General features: G+C 42.2%; 1 long non-coding RNA gene across 3 annotated transcripts in view; it reads right to left on the reverse strand.

Moving 5' to 3' along the window:
• The window catches only part of LOC138758049 (uncharacterized), a 174,584-nt gene that overhangs the window by 46,668 nt on the left and 105,429 nt on the right, over positions 1-22,487 (reverse strand). For all 3 annotated transcript variants that reach the window (XR_011354095.1, XR_011354096.1, XR_011354094.1), the window contains exon 4: positions 4,618-4,963. This is a non-coding gene — a long non-coding RNA (uncharacterized lncRNA). The remainder of the gene's footprint in view (positions 1-4,617; positions 4,964-22,487) is intronic.

A 22,487-nucleotide genomic window follows, 5' to 3' on the forward strand; every position in this document is an offset into this window, starting at 1 on the left:
TCACCTCACCCCTAACAGCTTCCATTATAAGTTGGAGGAACTCAGCAGGTGAACCACCATTTATGGGAGAACAAGAATGCTAGAAATTTTGGTTCAAAATGTTGTCATAGTCTTTTTTTAATGCTAATTCTGCTTGATCTGCCAAGCAGATTGAGTTTGGCTTTACATTCAGAATCTGAAGTTCCCTATGAGTCTCCATCTCCCATGATGTCACCATTATCATCTTCTCTACTTATCAGATTCTAGGACTGGTAGTCTTTGTCTCCACTTATCACCATTGAGCTATCTCTCTTTTCATCCTGTGTAACTCACCTTCCTTTGCCCAACTCCCTCTTTTCTTTTTCCTGCCTCTCCCTCTGACTGCTACCTGCCAATCAGCTGCCTCTGTCTACCAACTCCACCCCTCACTCTCCCCATCTGTCCATCATCCTCTTCTACCTTCCCTGATTCACCAACCTCTGACTAGCTTCACTCCAAACCCATTCCACCCTGTCCTCGTCTGATTAGCTATCTCCCCATCTGCATTCTCAGTTCTGATAAAAGGTTCCAGCCTGAAACATTGATAATTCTTTTCCTCCCCGCTGAGTTCCTCCCACAGACTATGTTTTACACCAGATTCCAGCATCTGCAGACACTCATATGTATCCTGTCAATCAAGCCTAGTAACCACTTTGCTGTGCGTGGCTGAGCTTCACGTTCTGCACATAATTTTTAGGGACAATTATCCCTTTAGAAATGGATTACATGAAACTAAAATACTTTACACCTTTTCCTTTACTTTTATAAAATCAAGGTGGTTTAATGAAATGGTTACGATTAAATTGAGGTTACTGAATTCTATTTAAAACAATACTTTGGAAATTTCTTCTGAAGCATTTGCTTTGAAATTTATAAAGTTACAAGTTATTTAAAAGAACAAATTTTCCTGAATAATTTTGGAGGGAATGAGAGGGACAAGAATATTTCCTGTGTGCATAACTATTTGTCTGATACATTAATCAAAACCCCTTTGTGTAAAATGTGCTGGTCCATTCTTAGTTTACATGTGGTCAGGACACAGCTACTATGGTGACGTTTGCCTTCTGTGACTTTGACATTTTAACTCCCAATCAGGTCAATGTAACTGGAAAGAGTTAAACAAGAAAATCTGCAGATGCTGGGATTGCAAGCAATACATAAATACGCAGGAGAAATACAGCATTCACAGAAGTAAAAGACCTGAGCCCTTCATCAGAAATCAGGAAAATCAGGTAGGCGCTTGAATAAAAACCTGGGGGGGGGGGTGGGGGAGAGGAAGGGAGGAGCACAGGCTAATAAGTAAGAGGAAATAGGTGTATAGGGCGCGAGTGTAGAAGTGAAAGAAGCTGAGAAGTGATGGGGAGAGGGTAGAGGACTAAGGAAATAGAAGGGGTGGGGTTAGCAGAATTGGAGGTTGACTTTAGTGCCATCTGGTTGGAGATGCTGAGGCAGAACGTAAGGTGTTGTTCCTCCAGTTTGCAGGTGGCTCAAACAAGACGAAACAACAGATCCTGAAGAGGAATCAGATGTGGTGCTTTCCTCAACCTATGGAAGCTTGAATTCTGCATCACGACTGTGGCCTAAACCTCAGTGAAATATGTTAATGAAGGAAATATGTCAAAGAGATTTATTTCCATTTTTCATCAGCTTGAGAATTTTTAAATTTATTTTCGTTGGTAATTATAGAGAGAACAAGCAGTTCCAGCTTGCTTCTCAACAATGGATTCTACAACCATAAAGTAAGCATTTTTGAATACAAGTTCTCGTCTTGTAAAATGCAGATTGCACAATTAATGTTTATATTTTCTATTTTTCCTGAAAATTACCATCTTCAGTACATTCGTAGGAAACTAAAAAATTCAACCATGCTCTTCCTTAGTGATTGATATTGTTGACCATTGTGATGGATGTTAGTGCTGGGAAATTTATCATAGTTTGAACTTTCCTTGGTCAGCATCAAGACATCTGCAGATCTGGTGTATTATATCAAATATATTTCTATTGTGTCCCTGTCTACTTTGCCTTGACTTCTTTAATGCAATGAACTTACCACCTAAGTCAGATACCGTCTGCATAGTCTTCCTCAAGCAGAACTTGAATTTGCATTGAACTACTGTTAGATTTGTATCAGTCAATCTAAATCCAAACTCATTTCACTAACATTACAGCTAACAAAGCGAGAGAACAAACTTTCATCAACACATATTGGCTCAGAGTCAATCCTCCATCTAAACAAAAAGCACTGCCCTGTCCCCTGAACTTATGTAATTAGGCAGAATTGCTCTACATAAATTAGGTTAATAATCGGAATATCAGATAGATGCAGTAATAATTTTATTGCTATGGCAAATGGTAAATAAAGTGAGGAACTGTGCATCTGGTTCCCTCTTCCGATTATTAAAAGGTAATGATGGGAATACAAGACAGACCTAGCAATAATTGCATTATTGTGGCCAATATGGGTGATTGGATGTTGTGTTCACATACACAATTTGAAACCTGCTATTTTAACCATTGAATAAGGATTGAAAACTCAGAAGTGTAACAACAGAAACAAAATGTTTAATAATATCTTAATGAGATCAGCAGCCAATATTTTCATGATATTTTATATATTAGTAAAAACTGGGGCTTTACCAATTCTAGTTACTGGATGCTTCCCATAGCTGGGCAAACACCACAGTTGAAGGGAACCTGACATCACTTATTCTGGTTCTGAAGGTCTTTGGCCAACCCTGTCCTAGTTGCTGGATAACCAGCTCTTCCCTAATCCTCCCAAGGCCATCCTCATTAATGATCTTCCCTTCCCTATCCTGATCGCAGCTATTCTTATCTCTGATTTTATAGCTCAGAGGTTCTTTCCTGGTAGCCTCTGTCACAGAACATGCTGCCTGTTTGTTTCACCAGTTACCTGACAGGAAATATCACAAAATGTTTTCTGATGACTTTCTGCTATTGCATTAGCAGGATGGGCCATGCTGCTCATCCACATCCAAACCACCACCATCCCCCTGTGAGAATATAGACACCAATCCGTCAGGACCCACATCAGATGGTCAACAGCTGCATCCCATCTCAGCTACCCAATTTCCCATTTCTAACATCCTCCTTCCATGTAGTGCCATATTAGAGCCTGCATCTCATCCTGTCATTCAGTCCTCCAGTTGGGGTTATTCTGCTTGACCTACTCCTACTCCACCAGCCTTTCAAATGAGAGCTTTGACAAGAAGATAGGTAGGAAGTTCCACAGGTGTTCTGTGGAAAGTATATTGACTGGTTGGATCACAGCCAGGTTTGGAAATTAAAGTGCCCAGGATCACAGAATGCTACAGAAGGTGGCAAGTCCATCACAGGTACTGACCTCCCATCCATTGAGGATTATCTCTGTGAGGTGTTGCCTCAAGAGGGCAGCCGATATCAGAAGGGACTTGCATCATTCTGGTCACAATTTCTTCTCATTGCTGCCTTCAGGCAGAAGTACAGAAGCATGAGGTTGGGCACCTCCAGGTTCAAAAGCAGTTATTTTTCCCAACAGCTATCAGCCTTTTGAACCTCCTTGTACTACACTATATAACCATATAACCACTTACAGCACAGAACAGGCCAGTTCGGCCCTACTAGTCCATGCCGTAACAAATCCCCACCCTCCTACTCCCACTGACCAGCACCCAATCCATACCCCTCCAGTCCTCTCCTATCCATGTAACTATCCAGTCTTTCCTTAAATGCAACCAATGATCCCGCCTCGACCACGTCTGTCGGAAGCTCATTCCACATCCCTACCACCCTTTGCGTAAAGAAATTTCCCCTCATGTTCCCCTTATAATTTTCCCCCTTCAATCTTAAACCATGCCCTCTAGTTTGAATCCCCCCCACTCTTAATTGAAAAAGCCTATTCACGTTTACTCTGTCTGTCCCTTTTAAAATCTTAAACACCTCTATCTAGTCCCCTCTCAATCTTCTACGTTCCAGAGAAAAAAGCCCCAGTCTGCACAACCTTTCCCTGTAACTCAAACCTTGAAATCCTGTCAACACTAAACTATACCCAGACCACCAAAAGATCACTTTTCACTAACAGCAGCTGTGAATATTTATTTAGCTATCCTTTTTATTTCTTAGTTCTTTTCTGCCTCATGGAACATTGTGGTAATCTAAATTATACTATTATTGTTGGCATATATTATGTACTTATGTGACTGCAGCACGTAAATATTTCAGTGCACCTGTCCATTTCAGTGCATTGTACCATGTATATGACAATAAACTCTCATTTTATTTGGAATAATAGACTGGGCGGTAGCAAAGGCACTGGTACATATTAGGAAAAGGAAATTATAGTTCCATTGGTAAAAAAAAATCCATCTTTTGTAGTCTTATGAGTCTTCATTTCATTAGGCAGTCAATGAATTACTGAGGTCTGAAGTATACCAGGAGTGCACAACTAAAAATAATATGCAACTATAATCCTTTCAACATTTGAGACAGTAGGAGGAAGGGATGAAAAATGAGGACAGAGAGAGTGAGAGAGAGAAGGCCCTTTTATGCTAAGCCTCTGCCTGGATGCTGGCTATAAGCACGGAGGAAAAAATATAAAGTTACCTTTCACGGAGCAATCCTAAAAGTCTCCATTTATGTTGTACTCATGTTGAGTGTCACCTCGTAGTGCCGTCCGGTGCCGATGGAGGCAGGACGACTGGTGCCATATCGCCGCCCGCCAAGTCCCGGGCCTGTTTCTCAGGCTGATGACATCACCGTAGAGTCATCAGCTCGCCCCAAGCCAGCCGCTTACAGCAGCATTACATTCATGCCGCTGACCCTTCCCCTGAGAAGGATTGCAGTCAGCACCTTGGAACGGGCCACGGCACATTCCTGGAATTAAGTCTCCCAACATAAGGGTGGAGAATCTCTGCCTTTATGCTCGGGATTTTTGCCTTCATGAAAGAACCTAGAGAAAGAATGAGATATGATCACACAGAGACATACAGTTGATCAACTACATATTCCATAATTTTCTATGTTTACAACATGATTGGCATTATGGTTAGCACAATGTCTTTACAGCCCCAGCCCAATGACCAGATCTGGGTTCAAATCCCATGCTATCTGTAAGGAATTTGTACATTCTTACCGTGTCTATGTGGGTTTTATTTGGGGGTTCTGGTTTCTTCCCACCATTCAAAATGTACCAGCATGTAGGTTAATCGGATGTAAAATGGGCGGCACAGACTCGTAGGGCCAAATTGGTCTGTCACTGTTCTGTATGTCTAAATTAAGTTTAATTTTGATTAATGTGCTAAATGAGGTGACTTAATGTTCATCAAAACATTAATCGTGTTATTAATCAAATAAACCATTAAATGATTTTGTTATATATTTTACTTTGTTGGAATCCTCAGGATTGTTCAAATAAGCGCTATTCAATTTAAATTGAAATATCTCTCTAAACTATAAATGCCACTACAGTTAAGACCTTTCAAAGTTTGCCTTTTCTAAGTTTTCTGGAGAAGTTATTTAAATGCTTAAATTGGTGCAACCATAAGTTATGTATTCAAGCCATAATGTCTCGGTTTCCTTTGCTTTAGACAAAATTAAACAAAGTTAGAAAGACCTCTTTGTTTAAATGGATAAAGTTAATCCAGAAACCAATATATTAGTGGTTTAATTCCAGTGCCATAGTGAGGAAATTATAAATGTGAACTGACATTGATACTGTATTTGTGGCTGAACTGTAATTGTAAAGCAAATTAGTCCATTGGGAAAAATGAGTTCCATAATTAAAGAAGCCTGGACAATTTACTAGGCACAGGATCTAATGTGAACAATATCAGTTGACATGGAGTGTAATTCAAGTTCCTATGGCAACCAAAGTGCTCAAACAACATTTTAACAGGAAAGTCAATCTCAGTTGCATAGAAATAGGATTACTTCTAAATAGACGCACAAACCCTGCATTGTTCATTTCACCCATACTTCTTGACTCCACTGCAGATTCAACACATATTAGATTGTGATTGCTGGTGCATTCTAAGTTTACAAAACATTGTTTCCCTTAGAAATATGTGATTCACAATGAAGAGTGGCTCAATATTTCACATTTGCTCATCCATTCATGTGCTAATTGTCATCAGGTCACCTCTCCAGGAAGTCACTGTTTCTGCTGTTCCTGACTGAAACGAGTCCCAGCTGCACAGACGTTAATTTGTATAGCTGTTTGGGTAAGACTTCGAAGAGAATTACACCCCAGAGAACAGAGAGGCATCAAAAGTCTGAGAAGAAGGGCTCACTACTGGTCCCCAAAATGCAACATTATATGCGGCTGAAAAATGGTGGCAGAATCACCACATGAAATGATCGTGAGATATTTTTCTTCACGGTTTCTCATTGTGAATACAATAAATATAGAACTTTACGAATTAAAGGGACATGAAAGGAGGGAAACACAAAAACTTCAGTTGCTGGATTCTAGCACAAACAATCAGAAGGTGAGAAACTCAGCAGATCAGGCAGTATCCACAGGTAAAAATGGTTCAGGTTGATGAAAGCATCAACACTGAATGCAGCTTATCATTATCCTGAATGGCAGAGGACTACTGCAATATCACCCACATAATCTTATAATTTCTGCTTGAAGAAAAAGAGACAAGATCCCAAATCCAACAAATTGGGATGCAAATATATTTGTCATTAAATACCTAGTACAATGAGAAGGATTCTTCTGCGAGTAGACCATTCATACAGCCTCATAAAGAGCAAAATTACAGGATGAAGGATTGCAGTGAAACAAAAGATCAATTGGTACCAAGGGCCACATGATAGCACTGTTACAGCCTTCATCCAGGAGCCTGATGACTGCAGGGATTAACCACTAGCTCGTGGCTTCCCAAACCTTTTAGCTCGCGGAAACTTTTTGGGGGGCACTTGGAAATCGCAGCACCCCAAATCATCAATTACAGTTTAAAAGACCTGGTATTTACACAAGCATAATAAGAAAGTAAATAAACTCACCATCCTCCATGTTGAAATCATTTGTTGCTTCTAATTAACATTTAATGGGATGAATGGAATTGTTTCTTGTCCTCACAGATCTTTTTAATGTTGGGAACAATATTAGATAGTTGTATCCTTATGCCAGTGTGATAGTATGGGATCCTTTCACCAATGTATATATTTGCATATAGTGATAGTGATTGGCTGAGAGCCGTAGCCACGTCTACTGGCCAGGTCATAAAGGGCTGCTCCTAACCAGACCCAGGTCAGTCTGGACTGGTCGACCTCGATGTACTACGCTCCAGTCTTTTGTTAATAAAAGCTTTGGTTTGAGTCAACAAGTCTTTGAGTCATTTGATGCACTACAGCCAGGAGCAGCATCAAGTCGGTTTCTGTATTTTGTTTTCGTTGCTGTATAATTCAAACATCCAGCCTTGCACATGTAAGTTGTGGAAAATGGCAATAGGCAATGCACGGCAAATTTTACCAAGGATGGATATTCTTCTCTCAGGCTAATCCAGAATTTAGTCAGCGGAAAAGCTTTAAATCTTTGCTGCAACTGAAAGTTGGATGTCACGTCGATTAGATTTTCATATTTTTGCACTGATAAATCAGCAGATTGGGTCATGACAACAAAGGATTTTGTACCCATCTCTTGTCCTTAATAGAAATGTCAATAAAATACTCATCAAGTGTCGTACCATTTCTCACATCATGTTTGCAGTGTGGAAAAACAATCAAAGTTTTTTCCTTTCGCCATTGAAATCCAAAAGTCAAATTTTCTAAAAAGTGATGAAATTTTGTCCAACATTTTAAAACCGGTCATATTTTTGCCTTGTAGGGTCATATTAGTTTCAGTCAATTTTGTGAATATATCAGTATATTAACCAGACTTATTAACCAGCTGCAACTCGAAGAAAGAAGACTTCGAGGCACTAAAATACACGAAGTTCTTGGCAAAGTTCGAATCGCCTTACCAATGCTTTTCCTCGGGATAACCATCTCACTTCTGTAGGCATTAGTCAGGCTGTGCATTGGTTTCCCATTCCTTTGCAGAGAGTTTTAAACAAATGGACTGCAGGGGTCGACTTTTGATAGAGATAATAATTTTGACTGCTTCATCAAGTACTTTTGTCAGGGCATGAGCATTTTTTTCACTACAAGTGCATGTCTATGAAGGTCACAGTGAGTACTGATGCCACTTGGTGCAACCCTTTTAATTCTGGAAACGGTTCCAGCAACTACTCTGTGAGAGCTTTGGCTCCATCTGTATATACATGCAAACACTTTTTGCATGGACTGGGATTCTTCACCATAAAGTTGTTGATTGAGTTAAAAATTTCTTCCCCAGAAGTGTGTCCTTGCAAAGTTTCACAAAGGAACAAATCTTCCTCAATATCCTTCTCGTACACATACTTAACGAAGACTAGCACTGGAAGACCTGCTACATCTGTTGACTCATCCAGTTGCAATGAAAAAGCATCACATAACAGCAAACAACCTATGAATTCTCATATGTCCTCAGCTAGATCCTTTATACATCTTGCAACAGTATTATTTGACATTTGCACTGCATCAATTTTCCTGCTGAACTGCTCATTGAACATACATTCACTATGTCCTTTGTACAAGGTTTAATGATAGATTCTCCAACAGTGTGGGCCTCTCCAGTAAGAGCAATTCAATAACTTACCCTATAAGAAGCTTCAATCATATTCTCATTATCTGACTTTGTTCACTTTACGGTTTCCATCATAAAACCTTTACTGTTTCCAAATGAATCTAGTTTTCTTTTAAAGAAAGGTACGTCCTTATCTTTGTGCTGGGGATAATTTGTTTCCAGATGTCTTTTTAATTTTGTTTGATCCAAGAACTGTTAGACTGAATTTTACATTGTGCCTCTTTATTCCCAGCTGAGGTGAATCTAAGCGACAAAATTTTTCGTCATTCTTTTGTTTCTTTACACTTGATTTTTCAGATATAGGCGTCATGGAAGAATCATGAGAAAACAGTGGCACCTCAGTATTTTCTGCAGATGGATTATCCTGTCTCCAAGTTTCATTTTTAATCCAATGATCTCTAGCAGCGCTATGGTGGCACTACAACTCCCAGGATGCATCGAACCAGTCATGTGATGTAAGTGCCCGATGACATCAGTGCGTGTCAAGTGCGTGATTCAGGCTTTTAAAATGTTACGCTGGTGATGAAGAGTAAATCCATTTGATTCATTCCAGAAACGCCTTGCGTGGTTATTTTGTGGTGTTCACTGCGATTCCAGTGGCCCCAAATGGTGACCCCAACAAGTCTCAATGTATTTTTCGACAAGCATGGACTCTGCAGCTGTTGCTGTGAAGCTACCAACTTTCTGGACAGCTGAGCCTGAACTGTGGTTCCAACAGACTGAAGCACAATTTCACTTTCGTAATGTCGAGTTGGACACCACTCGCTATTACCATCTTGTCAGTGCCCTGGACCAGGCCGTCGCTAAGAGGGTTGGCGACTTCCTATGGGATTCACCACGTACCAGCAAGTATGATATTTTAAAAGGCCTATTATTATATGTATATTTTATGTCCCATGGGGAAAGGACAGCCAAACTACTATATTTCAATTGGTTGGGAGACTGCACCCCTTCAGAACTAATGGATGAAATGCTGTTCCTAGTAGCTGGTGAAAGGCCCAATATGTTATTCGAGCAACTCTTTTTAGAATGAATGCCAGATGATATTGGGTTCTTGTTATCCAAATGTTCATTTGAAGACCCAAGGGCTGTAGCAGCAGAGGTAGACATTCTATGGCTGGCTAAAAAGAACAGCAAGGAAAGACAAGTCTGCACAACCAATCCCTCTGATATTGACCTCGTGTCACACTCTAGTGCTCTTAGCACATCACTCCCTACAAACAGGCAACGTCCCAAGACAAGCAAGCAGCCTGTGGACACCTCATCTTGGTGTTATTACCATGGGTGTTGAAGAGTAAATGCCCACAATTGCCTTCCACCCTGCCCATTTGCGAAAAACACACAGGCCAACCGCCAGTAAGAGCTGCGGCAATTGTCGAGAAACCTGTAAGCCTATTGTTCATATGGGACCAGTTGTCCCAACAAAAATTTCTGGTGGACATGGGTTCAGAAGTTAGTGTATTTCCACCCACTAGTTTTAACACACGTCATCCTACTCCAGACCTGCAACTATGAGCAGTTAACAGTTCCAACATTCCAACCTTTGGCACCAGGATGATGAATGTCTAGTTCAAGAATCATCTCTACACTTGGCACTTCATTAAAGCAGCAGTATCCTGATCTTTGCTTGGTGCAAATTTTCTTGGGGCTCATTCATTCCTCATCAAATTAAAAGGACATTGGCTAATAGATGGAACTACTTTTCAGACCATTCCTCTGGCAGATGTCTATACCCCTGCTCTGTACCTCCAAACATTAAGTAAACCAGTGGATGAATTCTCCAAGCTGTTGGAAGATTTCCCTGAGATTACTACTCTACAAATTTCTTCTTCCACTGCAAAGCACAGTGTTACTCATCACATTTGTAGTAAGGGCCCACCTATCCATGCTAAAGCACGTAACTTACCACCAGAGAAGCTGTGGTTAGCTAAGGAAAAGTTTGCCAAGATGGAGGAATTAGGCATAATTCTTGGGTCTGACAGTCCCCGGGCACCTCCATTGCATATGGTCTCGAAACACAATGGAGGTTGGCGACCTTGTGGAGATTACAGGCGGCTTAACGACGCCACCATCCCAGGTCATTATCCAATACCTCATATTCAGGATTTCTCGGCTAATTTGCATGGAGCAATGATCTTCTCCAAAATAGATGCTGCGTGGCTATCTCCAAGAGCTGCCCTGTTCTACTCCACTCAAGGTTTCGTCTGTAATCAAGGTATTGACTACAAAGATTTGGCTGCAGCCCAATATGACCATGAGACAAATGCTTATTGGACTGCAATCACAAACCTGGAATTGAAAGATGTCCAATTTGGAATTAATGGCAAACTACTCCTCTGTGATATATCAACAGGACACACATGCGCAGTAGTTCCAGCATCATGGAACTGTCGAGTATTCGATCCTGTGCATGGTCTCTCACATCCATCAATTAGATTGACCTTTCATATGGTTTTGGACAGGTTCATGTGGCATGGTCCTAAAAAATATGTTACACAAATGGCAAGGTCCTGCATTGTCTGCCAAAAAATAAAAGTTCAGCGACATATTAAGGCACCACTGTAGTCCTTCCCGGCAGCTACTTGGGGTTTTGCTCATGTCCACATGGACATTGTTGGTCCGCTTTCTATTTCAAGAGGATCCCATTATCTTTTTTGACCACTATACTACTATCGTCACATGGAGAACACTCTTCTTTTGTGCCTGAAGACCTCAAAAACTACAAATATGTCTTTGTGCAAAGGAAACACTTGGCCAAACTTTACAGATGCCCTATGAAGGACCTTATAGGATATTCAGACAAACTAGGTTGACCTATATTTTGGATATTGAGCTACAACTGAACGGTAGCTCACTGAAGATGCTTTGCCTCCTCCTTCAAGAACCTAGAGGTGGTGTTCTGCATCCAACACCTGTTACACAGTTCCAACTCATGCTGCACAACCACTGAAAACACCTCAGAAACATTCAAGGCAAAGGGGTAATAATTGAAGAAGTAACATCTCATCTAAAGTTACAAAGATGGATTGTTGTCAACTTATAATTCAGCAGTCCGTCTCCAAAGACCAGTGCAGCAAACTCCAGTAATATTCAGTTGTTGGGTATTGTGAATGGAAGGGCCTTAAAAAGAAAGCTTTTCTGTCAGTTGTGAATGGTGATTGTAAAGAAGGATTGGGCCTGCCCTTGGATGACATTGTTCCTTGGGCATCCGACATTGCAAACATTCTACGTACGCAAGTTTGCACTATGTGTGAAGTGTCAGTTGAACTTTGTGAACTAATGTCTACAATGTAAATCATTCCGTTTCTCTAACCTTAGAAATGAGGACTAATCACTTACTCTCGCTGGTGCATAAGGGTCAGGCCATTGTTTATCTTCATGCACTGATTATAAAGATCACAGTAATGAGTTCTTCCATTGCCTACAAATCTTCAGGCTGACAGTCTGTGGCAAATCACGAAGGGTGTGAAAAATGTGTAATACAATGGAGTGAACAGAAATTCAAATTGTTTTATGGCAAATAATTTTGTGCCACAAATGCCAATTTTCTACAGTCATGCTGTGAGTTATCTTTATCAGCCTTCCAAAACAATACAATTAAAAACTTTTAAAATAATTCATTTTTTGGTTAATGACTGGCCTCTTAACCTAAAATATTATCCCTTCTATTAATATGAGCAAGGATTATTCTCTCACAATGCAGTAGTACTTTTGAAAATCACTGTACCAACTGTTGATAGTGGCTGAGCTCTATGCCTCTTATCGTTAAGTGTAGGTCAGTTGGTAGATATGCTTGTGTTCAATGAGTTATAAGGATTTCACTGAGCATTTAAACTATGTGACAACTCGTTGCCTGATAGTGCAATCTGTGTCAAAGTATGTGGAAACATTTTCCAAGGGGTCATTTCCTTATCACTTCTCATGCTAAATGTTGCTACATCGGCAAAGGAAAATTGGACCCAATCAAATAAGAAGAAGCCATGATGAAAAAAGTGACGGTCCTTCTTGAACCTTAAGCATTTTAACATGAATCAAACCCATGTGGGACAAGCAACAATTCTGTCCTCAGACATGAAGTAGCCTCATCTTTTTGCCCTTACTTGAGTATACGATGGAAAGATCCTGTCTTGTCTTCAATCCAGAAAGATCTTTAATTGCAAAAAATTGAATTACTACTGGGTAACAAGCTGAAATAGATTTCACATATTGTTTTTAAATGTGTTTTATGATTTGATCATTTCTGTGCAGAATAATAAAGCATTTTTTAAAAATTTCTACTGAGCCATTACATCAATTCAAGAACTTCACAAGAAAGGAAATGGGACTCAAGTGGGTCAATATCTTTGCACAGAGGTTAGTTGAGATTTGCAAGTTTCCATATTTCAGAGCCCACCTCACTGACAAAAGGCAAAGGAGGAAAAACCCAACACCCAACCCCAACCAACCAATTTTCCCCTGCAACCGCTGCAACCGTGTCTGCCTGTCCCACATCGGACTTGTCAGCCACAAACGAGCCTGCAGCTGACGTGGACATTTACCCCCTCCATAAATCTTCGTCCGCGAAGCCAAGCCAAAGAAGAAGGAGGGGGATAAGATAGATATTGTTAGCAATGTCATTGCAGCATACACTGTATTTATTCCTGGCACAGGCATAGAAACAGAAGATAGAAAGCAGAAAACTCACCTGATAGAAGCAGTTTTGGCTAACCACATATTCAATGTTGGGCTCCATATTTCAATAGACGAAGGGGGAAAAGTTTAGGGGAAACATGAGGGGGATTTTCTTCACTCAGAGGGTGGTGGGAGTGTGGAATGAGCTTCTGGCTGAAATGGTAAATGTAGGTTTGATTTTAATATTTAAGGAGAAGTTGGATAGGTATATGGACAAGAGAGGTTATGGGTCAAGTGCGGGTCAATGGGACTGGGTGGTCGGTGTTGGGCATGGACTAGAAGGGCTGAACTGGCCTGGTTCTATGCTGTAATTGTTTATGATATATGTTTATATGTTTCTTCTTTGGCTTGGCTTCGCGGACGAAGATTTATGGAGAGGGTAAAAAGTCCACGTCAGCTGCAGGCTCGTTTGTGGCTGACAAGTCCGATGCGGGACAGGCAGACACGATTGCAGCGGTTGCAGGGGAAAATTGGTTGGTTGGGGTTGGGTGTTGGGTTTTTCCTCCTTTGCCTTTTGTCAGTGAGGTGGGCTCTGCGGTCTTTTTCAAAGGAGGTTGCTGCCCGCCAAACTGTGAGGCGCCAAGATGCATGGTTTGAGGCGTTATCAGCCCACTGGCGGTGGTCAATGTGGCAGGCACCAAGAGATTTCTTTAGGCAGTCCTTGTACCTTTTCTTTGGTGCACCTCTGTCACGGTGGCCAGTGGAGAGCTCGCCATATAACACGATCTTGGGAAGGCGATGGTCCTCCATTCTGGAGACGTGACCCATCCAGCGCAGCTGGATCTTCAGCAGCGTGGACTCGATGCTGTCGACCTCTGCCATCTCGAGTACTTCGACGTTAGGGATGTAAGCGCTCCAATGGATGTTGAGGATGGAGCGGAGACAACGCTGGTGGAAGCGTTCTAGGAGCCGTAGGTGGTGCCGGTAGAGGACCCATGATTCGGAGCCGAACAGGAGTGTGGGTATGACAACGGCTCTGTATACGCTTATCTTTGTGAGGTTTTTCAGTTGGTTGTTTTTCCAGACTCTTTTGTGTAGTCTTCCAAAGGCGCTATTTGCCTTGGCGAGTCTGTTGTCTATCTCATTGTCGATCCTTGCATCTGATGAAATGGTGCAGCCGAGATAGGTAAACTGGTTGACCGTTTTGAGTTTTGTGTGCCCGATGGAGATGTGGGGGGGCTGGTAATCATGGTGGGGAGTTGGCTGATGGAGGACCTCAGTTTTCTTCAGGCTGACTTCCAGGCCAAACATTTTGGCAGTTTCCACAAAGCAGGACGTCAAGCGCTGAAGAGCTGGCTCTGAATGGGCAACTAAAGCGGCATCGTCTGCAAAGAGTAGTTCACGGACAAGTTTCTCTTGTGTCTTGGTGTGAGCTTGCAGGTGCCTCAGATTGAAGAGACTGCCATCCGTGCGGTACCGGATGTAAACAGCGTCTTCATTGTTGGGGTCTTTCATGGTTGTTTATATGTAACCTTTGTTTATATGTTTATATGTAACCTTCAAGTAAATGATTGGTTATGCAGAGCATCAGAAAGAGGTGAAAAAAAATACCAGTTAATAGAACCTCTGCAGCTGCTGACTCTATGTGAATGTTTTTTAAAACAATACTTGTATCTTCTCAATGGTTACTGATTCCTATATTTGGTACATAAAGGGCTCAGCATTAGTGAAGCACAATTCTATAGTGGGATCTTAAAAGGCTATTTAGCCCCTCATTAGCAGATGTAGGGTCTTAAAGCATTGTGAGCAACAAATGTTCTTCATGCATTCTTACGATCAAGCAATGGTCCTGATGAAAATCCAAAAATCTGCAGATGCTATAAATCTGAAAAGAGAAGAAAAATATCTCAAACAGCAGTCCAGGTAGCATCTGTGGAAAGAGAAAAAGAGAAGGCCTTTTTGGTTTCCATAGATACTGCCTTTACACTTTGCAGAGACTCTGCCTTGACCTTCTGGGTGTTTTTAACACATTGCTTTTATTTCAATTATTTTTGTTCCTTTTACCCCCAAAAAAGTTTTATCCCAAGGAGAAGCGCATATAATAACTTGTTTTAAAAACAGATCAGCACTTTGAAGTGTCACGTGTTAAGAATTTCTGCTTGAATAAGATGGATAAAATTTATTGTTTACTGCCCTTCATTCTACATTTGGCAGAAAAAATTAATTTTGCTTTCTACATGTGTTTTCACCATAATTTTATCAGGACAAAACAAATCTGCTTACATACACTATTTCCATTGTCTTTCCTTTGATGCATTGTCAACTCTATAGTAATAATGTTTGTCCTTAAATAAATAGTACGTTTGGGAAATAAATTCCAAATATGTTGGAACTGTTGGAATAGTTTATTTGGCTGCAAAATATGTGGGGGATTATCTGGATGTATTTAACAAACCATTAAAAAAAATCACAATTCTACATGAGGACGTAGATTTTGTACAGAGATAATAATGATTGAGGAATTTGCTTGGTATATGAGAAATGCTGGTTATTACTGAACCATGTTCTCAATGCATGAGATGAAGTCAAACCAGCTAATTCTGAGCACTGCCGGAGCTCTGAGTAATGCACTCGCATTCAATGGTTTATAAGGAACATCGAACATTACAGCACATTAGAGGCCCTTCGGCCCATGATGTTGGCTGACTCATGTAAACCTACTCCACAATCTTCCCTATCTCACACCCTTACCCTCTGATTTTTCTACATACATGTGTCTAAGAGTCTTTTGAATGTCCCTATTGTACCAGTCTCCACCATCACCCTTGGCAATGCATTCCACTTTCCATTTCCCCTAAACTTTCTTCCATTCACCTTAAACAGATGTCCTCTGGTATTTGCTATTGTTGCTCCAGGAAAAAGGCGCTGGCTTAAAATCTCAAAAGTGGCACAGTTAGCGTAGCGATTAGCGCAACACTGTTACAGCACTCGTGAACGGGGTTCAAATCTGGCGCTGCCTGCAAGGAATTTGTATGTTCTCCCCATGTCTGCGTGGGTTTCCTCTGGGTGCTCCAGTTTCCTCCCGCCATTCAAAACATACCAGGGTTGTAGGTGTAATTGTGGGCTGAAAGGGCCTGTTACCATGCTGTATGTCTATGGCCCTCAAAATCTTATATACTTCTATTTAAGTCATCTAAGAAAGATTTAGGGAAATTGTTTTAAGTACCTGTGATGTGTGCACCAACATTTCCTGCACGCTTTAAATATCAGGTGCTATTAAACCTACCAGAAAACATCAATTCACCATCCATTTAAAATCTATTATTTGGCAGCAGTCTAGTTTCAATATCTGTTTTTTATTTTCTGGAATGCCTATGTAAGTTTAACATTGATTTTATCTCATGATCTCTTCAATAAGAGAGAGCACCTATCTTTTGGTGTCAGGCGGCTTTTGCTTCTGATATGTCTGAGTAATGGGTTAGAGCATGGATTGGCCTGTGGAATTATGACATTGTGGTAGAACAAGAGGATTGTATTGTGGAGGGTTGTGGCTGTCATGTAACAGAATTGCCCATTACCTGGTCGGAACACACACCATCTACCAATCAAGGTTTGGCTCCACCCAACATATCAGTGCACATCTGACCACTAGTATATAAAGTACCTTTATATTTGGCCTTGGGCCCTTGGCCTTTGTAATCAATTTGACCTTGCTGGAACTGAGCCATTTGCCTGCTGTAGATGACCTGGGCTTGACTCCCCAGCCTTCCAGTACTATAAAGGGTGCCATGTGAGCTTGCCTCTCTCTCTTTTTGCTATTTCCAGGTGACAACCCTGCTTCACTGCAGGCCGGGTACCGTGGAACGGTGCTGGAGAAATCATTTGGTAAGGTGTGCACTAGTAAAGTGAGTATCTTAGTTAGTGTCCCGAGTAGCATAGAGTTGTGTGTGTGTGTGTGTGTGTGTGTGTGTGTGTGTGTGTCTGTGTGTGCATGCCTTATCCCTGTTGCAACCTTTCCACACACGTACTGTCAGATTGTGTTCAGAGACCTTGCTTTTGAGACACATCGAATCTGTTGCCTCACTCACAACAATTGACACTGCAAGCAGGGTCTCAAAGGTCTTGGCTAGACATAGACATGGGGGGATGTTTTGGAACAGGGGCAAGAGAGCCAGTGCAAGCACTGAGGATAGGAACCCCAAGTGGACTGATTAGAGGGAAGGACCAGTTAGACCCGTGAGGTGAGAAAATAGAATACCACCTGATCTCCCTCCTTAAAAAGTCGGGGTTCCCAAGGCTAAGGGGAGTCAAAGGGGTGCCTTCTGGCTGTTGAGTCGCTCCTGAGATGCCAGGTCAAGATTATCAGATAGATACAGTATATATGCAACCAAAAGGATAAGGAGAGAGAGGTATTCCAGCAGCACTGCTGTACGCTGCAGAGGGCAGTTCAGGCTGCTCAGACCCAAGCCAACAACCTCGAGGTTAGAGGTGTCAAAGTTGCCTGCAGGTTGGTCAAAATGCAGAAGACATACACAGTCAGACTGGACCCACTCAAAATTTAAGCCATGGACTGGCGAGGGGATAAGCTGGATGCATGGGTGGGGGATGGGGATGTATGGATGGATAGTGATGAGGAGGAGGTGCTGTGGAGCTGAGTCCCATCACACAATCCTTCCCCCCCATGCGCCCAAACCCCTTCAGGCTCGACCCATAGTCACACAGTCCCAGATCCGCCACGAGAGAGCACCCGAGCCACTGCTTGCCCATCCTCCACAATGGAGATGGGGGATGAGGATGAGGAGACCACAGGAGAACATGCCATGGTCACTCTGAGACCACAGAGACCCGAGACTTCTCAGCAAAGAACTGACCCAACTGGTGGATTGGTACCGCTAGTAGCCTGGCCATTTGGCTGCTCCGACTGCAGGATGAGGGGGCCCCCAACGTAAACCTTTCTCACCAGGAAGTGAGTTCCCTGGGAAGCCTGTCTGACCAGCAGAGTGCTAACAATGCCCTATGGGCATCACAGGAAAGGATCTGGGATGGCACAACCCTGTGGGATCGGACATGAACTGTTGTGCGGGTCTGGTACACTTCCCTTCTTGAGTGCGATTTATATGGTTGGCCACAATGGAACACAGTGACTGAGGGCACCAGGGTCATTAGGGAGTGGGCACAGGTGAACGACATTTATGAGGGAGCCCACGATCATAACCTTTTAGAGAACACTGGGGTGACCAGAGTGCTAGCAGGACACCTGGTCACTACCGCGCGCCCTGATTTGAGGTCAGTGGTCCTGCCCCTCGTGGGACTGGCTAATTCAAAGACCATGTGGGATGCCATCACCCTCCTGGAAGGGCTAGGATACATACAGGAGAGGGGCCCACCCAGGTCCGTACGGTGGAGACAAAGGTTGGAAACACAACCTCTTGTTTCATGCATAAACAGTTATACCTGGACCTGTTACATGCCGGGGTGGACCGCGCCAGTATCATTGGGATCCCGACCCATGCCATTTATGCAAGGAGCATTGCAGGGGGAAATCTTGCCAGGGGAAGACCTACACCTACCCTGGGACTAAGCCTGACAAAAGGGGAACCCCCAACCTCCTGCCCACCAACACTGACACTGCCTCTACCCCTCTGCTACTCCAAGCAGTCTCTCCTGTCCTCAAGGCCAAGCTCAGAAACCTGCTGAGACCGGAAATGTCCCACCTCTTCCGGCAGGAAACTTCACCCATGGGGTAGCAGACATCCACTCCCTCCCATAGGATGAAGGCCAGTGCCCCTGGTGCATCTATTCAATTACCCCCGGCAGGACAAAGGCATTACTCCAGTCATCCTTTCTGTTTGCTGCGACGATTGGCATCGGGACATTGGCCCACACCTTCCGCAGCATCACTTACAAATTTTCTAGCACCACAAATAGATCAGACTACTAGATTTGCATGCGAACCCCAGTACGTGTCAATGAAGGTCTTCCACTAATGCTGATTCAGCAGGATGATATTGAAATTAATTGTCTGCATAGACTTTTAGCTCCTGTGGGATTTGGAATGTCTGTTTGAGGGTCCCAAATGGCATTCCCCCACCACTCCCCTCACCACTACATTAACATCTCTGCCAGCCATCCCCAACGGGGTGGGTGTTTCAGAAACTGGTAGTTCCCTCCCTACAATTTGACCTCCACCCGAGTCCCAACTCTCAGGGTCATTCCACAGCCAGTGAGCAGGCTCGCAAATGAGCACAGTTCCAACCTTTCAGTCAGTCACAGCGACTGCAAACTAAACTGGTACCCAGGTTCTCCAGTGACACTGTAGATGGGGCTGCTAGGTAGTGATTCCCTGGTCTTTAAATTGGACTCACTGCATTTGCAGCCACTGTGCCTATCAATGGCTGCTTCCCAGCATTCGTGGTGCCCTACATCCACTCGCTAGATGACCTTTGGAAGCACCCAGCATACAGCGGCCGCCAGGAAAAGAGGGTCTTTACGGAGGTGGAGAGGTTTTAGATGATAGCCTTTCCCAGGCATGGCATGGCCCAATTGTCCTGCAAGGTCAACCAGATGATCAGTGTCTGTCAAGAACAGGAGCAGAACTGGCGGCCGTCAGGATGTTCGCCCTGCAGAATCGGATGGCCCTGGATTAGCTACTCACTACTGATGGTGGTACCTGTGCTGTGATTGGTAAGGAGTCCTGCACATACATCCCTGATGAGTCAAGGAACATCACTAACTTGGCCGACCACATTCCAGGCTCGATGGCTAAAATTCAAAAATCTAGGGACTAGTTCCTTCAGCACAATGCCTCATGGGGAAAGTGGTGGCCGTTTGGTTCTCTAAGGGGGATGGTGGGCAACTGTGTGGCTGCTCTCATTCTCATCATTATGTTGTGCTTTCCATATTATCAAGTGCATGTCTGCAGGGATGTGACCAGGTTCTAAAGTTAGGGGATCAAGCACATAAAAACAGGCGCCACTCGACTTTTCTGTCCCACCCAGATAGTTTCTTTTTTTTAGTGATTTTTTCCAAGGCTTCCCTTATCAGAAAAAAATCTATGACTACTGTACCAAAAGTCGGAGGAACAGTAGGAGAGCAAGGAAAGTGCATGGGCTAGGCTACAGGTGCCGAAGTGTTTTGGCTTGAAAACACACGCTCATTTCTCTTACATTACACAAAATATTTCATTACTTAGCTATAATATACATATTCTACATTCATTAATTTCACATTTCAGTTACAGTATCATGATGTATGAAATTTACCTATATCTGGGGTTGTGATTGTGACATGAAAAAGATGAAGTTCCACAGGATCATTCCAGCATCAGAGAGGAGGTGATAACATCACAGTTTGTTTTGGTTCCGCAGATGCTCGCAGCCACCAGTGTGTCACAGGAGACTAAGCACACGGTTCAAAAAACCAGGAGGTTGGTCAAAGAAAATAATGAGTGAATCCAGAAAGTTCTTCCAAGGCCATGCGATAAAGTAAAAAAAAAACAGCAATAAATAAAATAGAGGTTCAACTTTTATCGCACAATGCAACTAAAGAGTTAAAAAATTGTTGAAAAGGCGTCACTTTTAATACCTGATTTAGATCTTCCCAAAACTTTTCCACTTTCTCACATGCCCAAATTGCATGTACTGTTGTTCCCTTTTCCTTCTTACAGTGAAAACATCTATCTGATACTGTTGGGTCCCAATTATAAATAAAGTCACAAAAAGCAACATACCAAAAATTCCAGAGATCTTTCTTCTAAGTAATATAAGAAGTAAAGAACTAGGCCTCAAATTGGATGAAGCACAAAAAAGATTTATTATGCTAGCCTTAGCTGTAGCAAAAAAATGTATAATGTCAACCTGGAAATCAGAAGAGAGCCTGAGAGTACAGCAATGGTACAGAGAAATGAATAAATGTATTCCATTGGAAAAAATAACATATAATTTAAGAAATAACATCACAGTATTCGAACAAATTTGGGAACCGTACATGGAATACAACAGAGAGGGCCTACCGCAGACCTCCATCCCCTAAAATGACAGAATGAGAATAAGATGAAATGAACTGACCCAGTGTGTAAAAGTAGATGACAGAATTTTCTTATTTATTTTCATTGTGTGATGACATTGTTTAATGGGTTTATTGTATTGTATATGTTGAACGTTTAGTGGGTAGGGAGGGGGTGGGAAGGAGGGAAGGAAGGTAGGGGGAAAAGGGGAGAAAATGACACTGTGTATATTCAAGAGGGAAATGTTTGTGTGTATTTTGGTCAATATGGTTCATAGTGTGAAAAATAAAGAATTAAAAAAAAAAGAAAAGGCATCACTTTTGAAGAATATGCTCACACCCTAGATACACCACTGCACCACTCCCCTTCCTTAGTATGGTGCACTGTATATTGAGTACAGGAGTTAGGATGTTATGGTAAAGTTGTACAAGACATTGGTGAGGCCAAATGTGGAGTATTGTGTGCACTTTTGGTCACTTAACGACAGGAAAGATATCAATAAGATTGAAAGACTGCAGAGCAGATTTACTAGGATGTTGCCCGGAGTTCAGGAACTGAATTACAGGGAAAGGTTAAACAGGTTAGGACTTTATTCCCTGGAGCGTAGAAGAATGAGGGGAGATTTGATAGAGGTCTTTAAAATTATGAGGGGGATAGACAGAGTCAATGTAGATAGATATTTTTTAACTGAGGGTAGGTGAGATACAAACCAGAGGACGTGGGTTAAAGGTGAAAGGAAAAATGTTTAGAGGGAATTTAAGGGGGAACTTCTTCACACAGAGAGTGATGGGAGTGTGGAAATGCTGCCTGCTGAAGTGGTGAATAAGGTTCAATTTTAAAATTTAAGAAGTATTTGGACAGGTACATAGATGGGAGATGTATGGAGGGCTATGGACTGGGTGCAGATCAGTGGGACTAGGCAGAAAAATGGTTCAGCACAGACTAAAAGGCCCGAAGGGGACTGTTTCTGTGCTGTAATATTCTATGGTTCTCTAATTCTGTTAGCACTTAATCTAGTAAAATAATTTAATTACATAAATCAAAATCAGAAATTGCAGATATGTGTTTCAGATCCACTCCACCTGGCTATGTATGAAGGTGAGATCCTTCTGGGTAGATCTGGGGGACATCTTTAAAAAAAAATCACAAAAGTGGAGTTTCCACAAGACCCAGAATTGTTCATTC

Source organism: Narcine bancroftii, chromosome 3 (assembly GCF_036971445.1).
Source record: "Narcine bancroftii isolate sNarBan1 chromosome 3, sNarBan1.hap1, whole genome shotgun sequence".
NCBI classification, from domain to species: Eukaryota; Metazoa; Chordata; class Chondrichthyes; order Torpediniformes; family Narcinidae; genus Narcine; species Narcine bancroftii.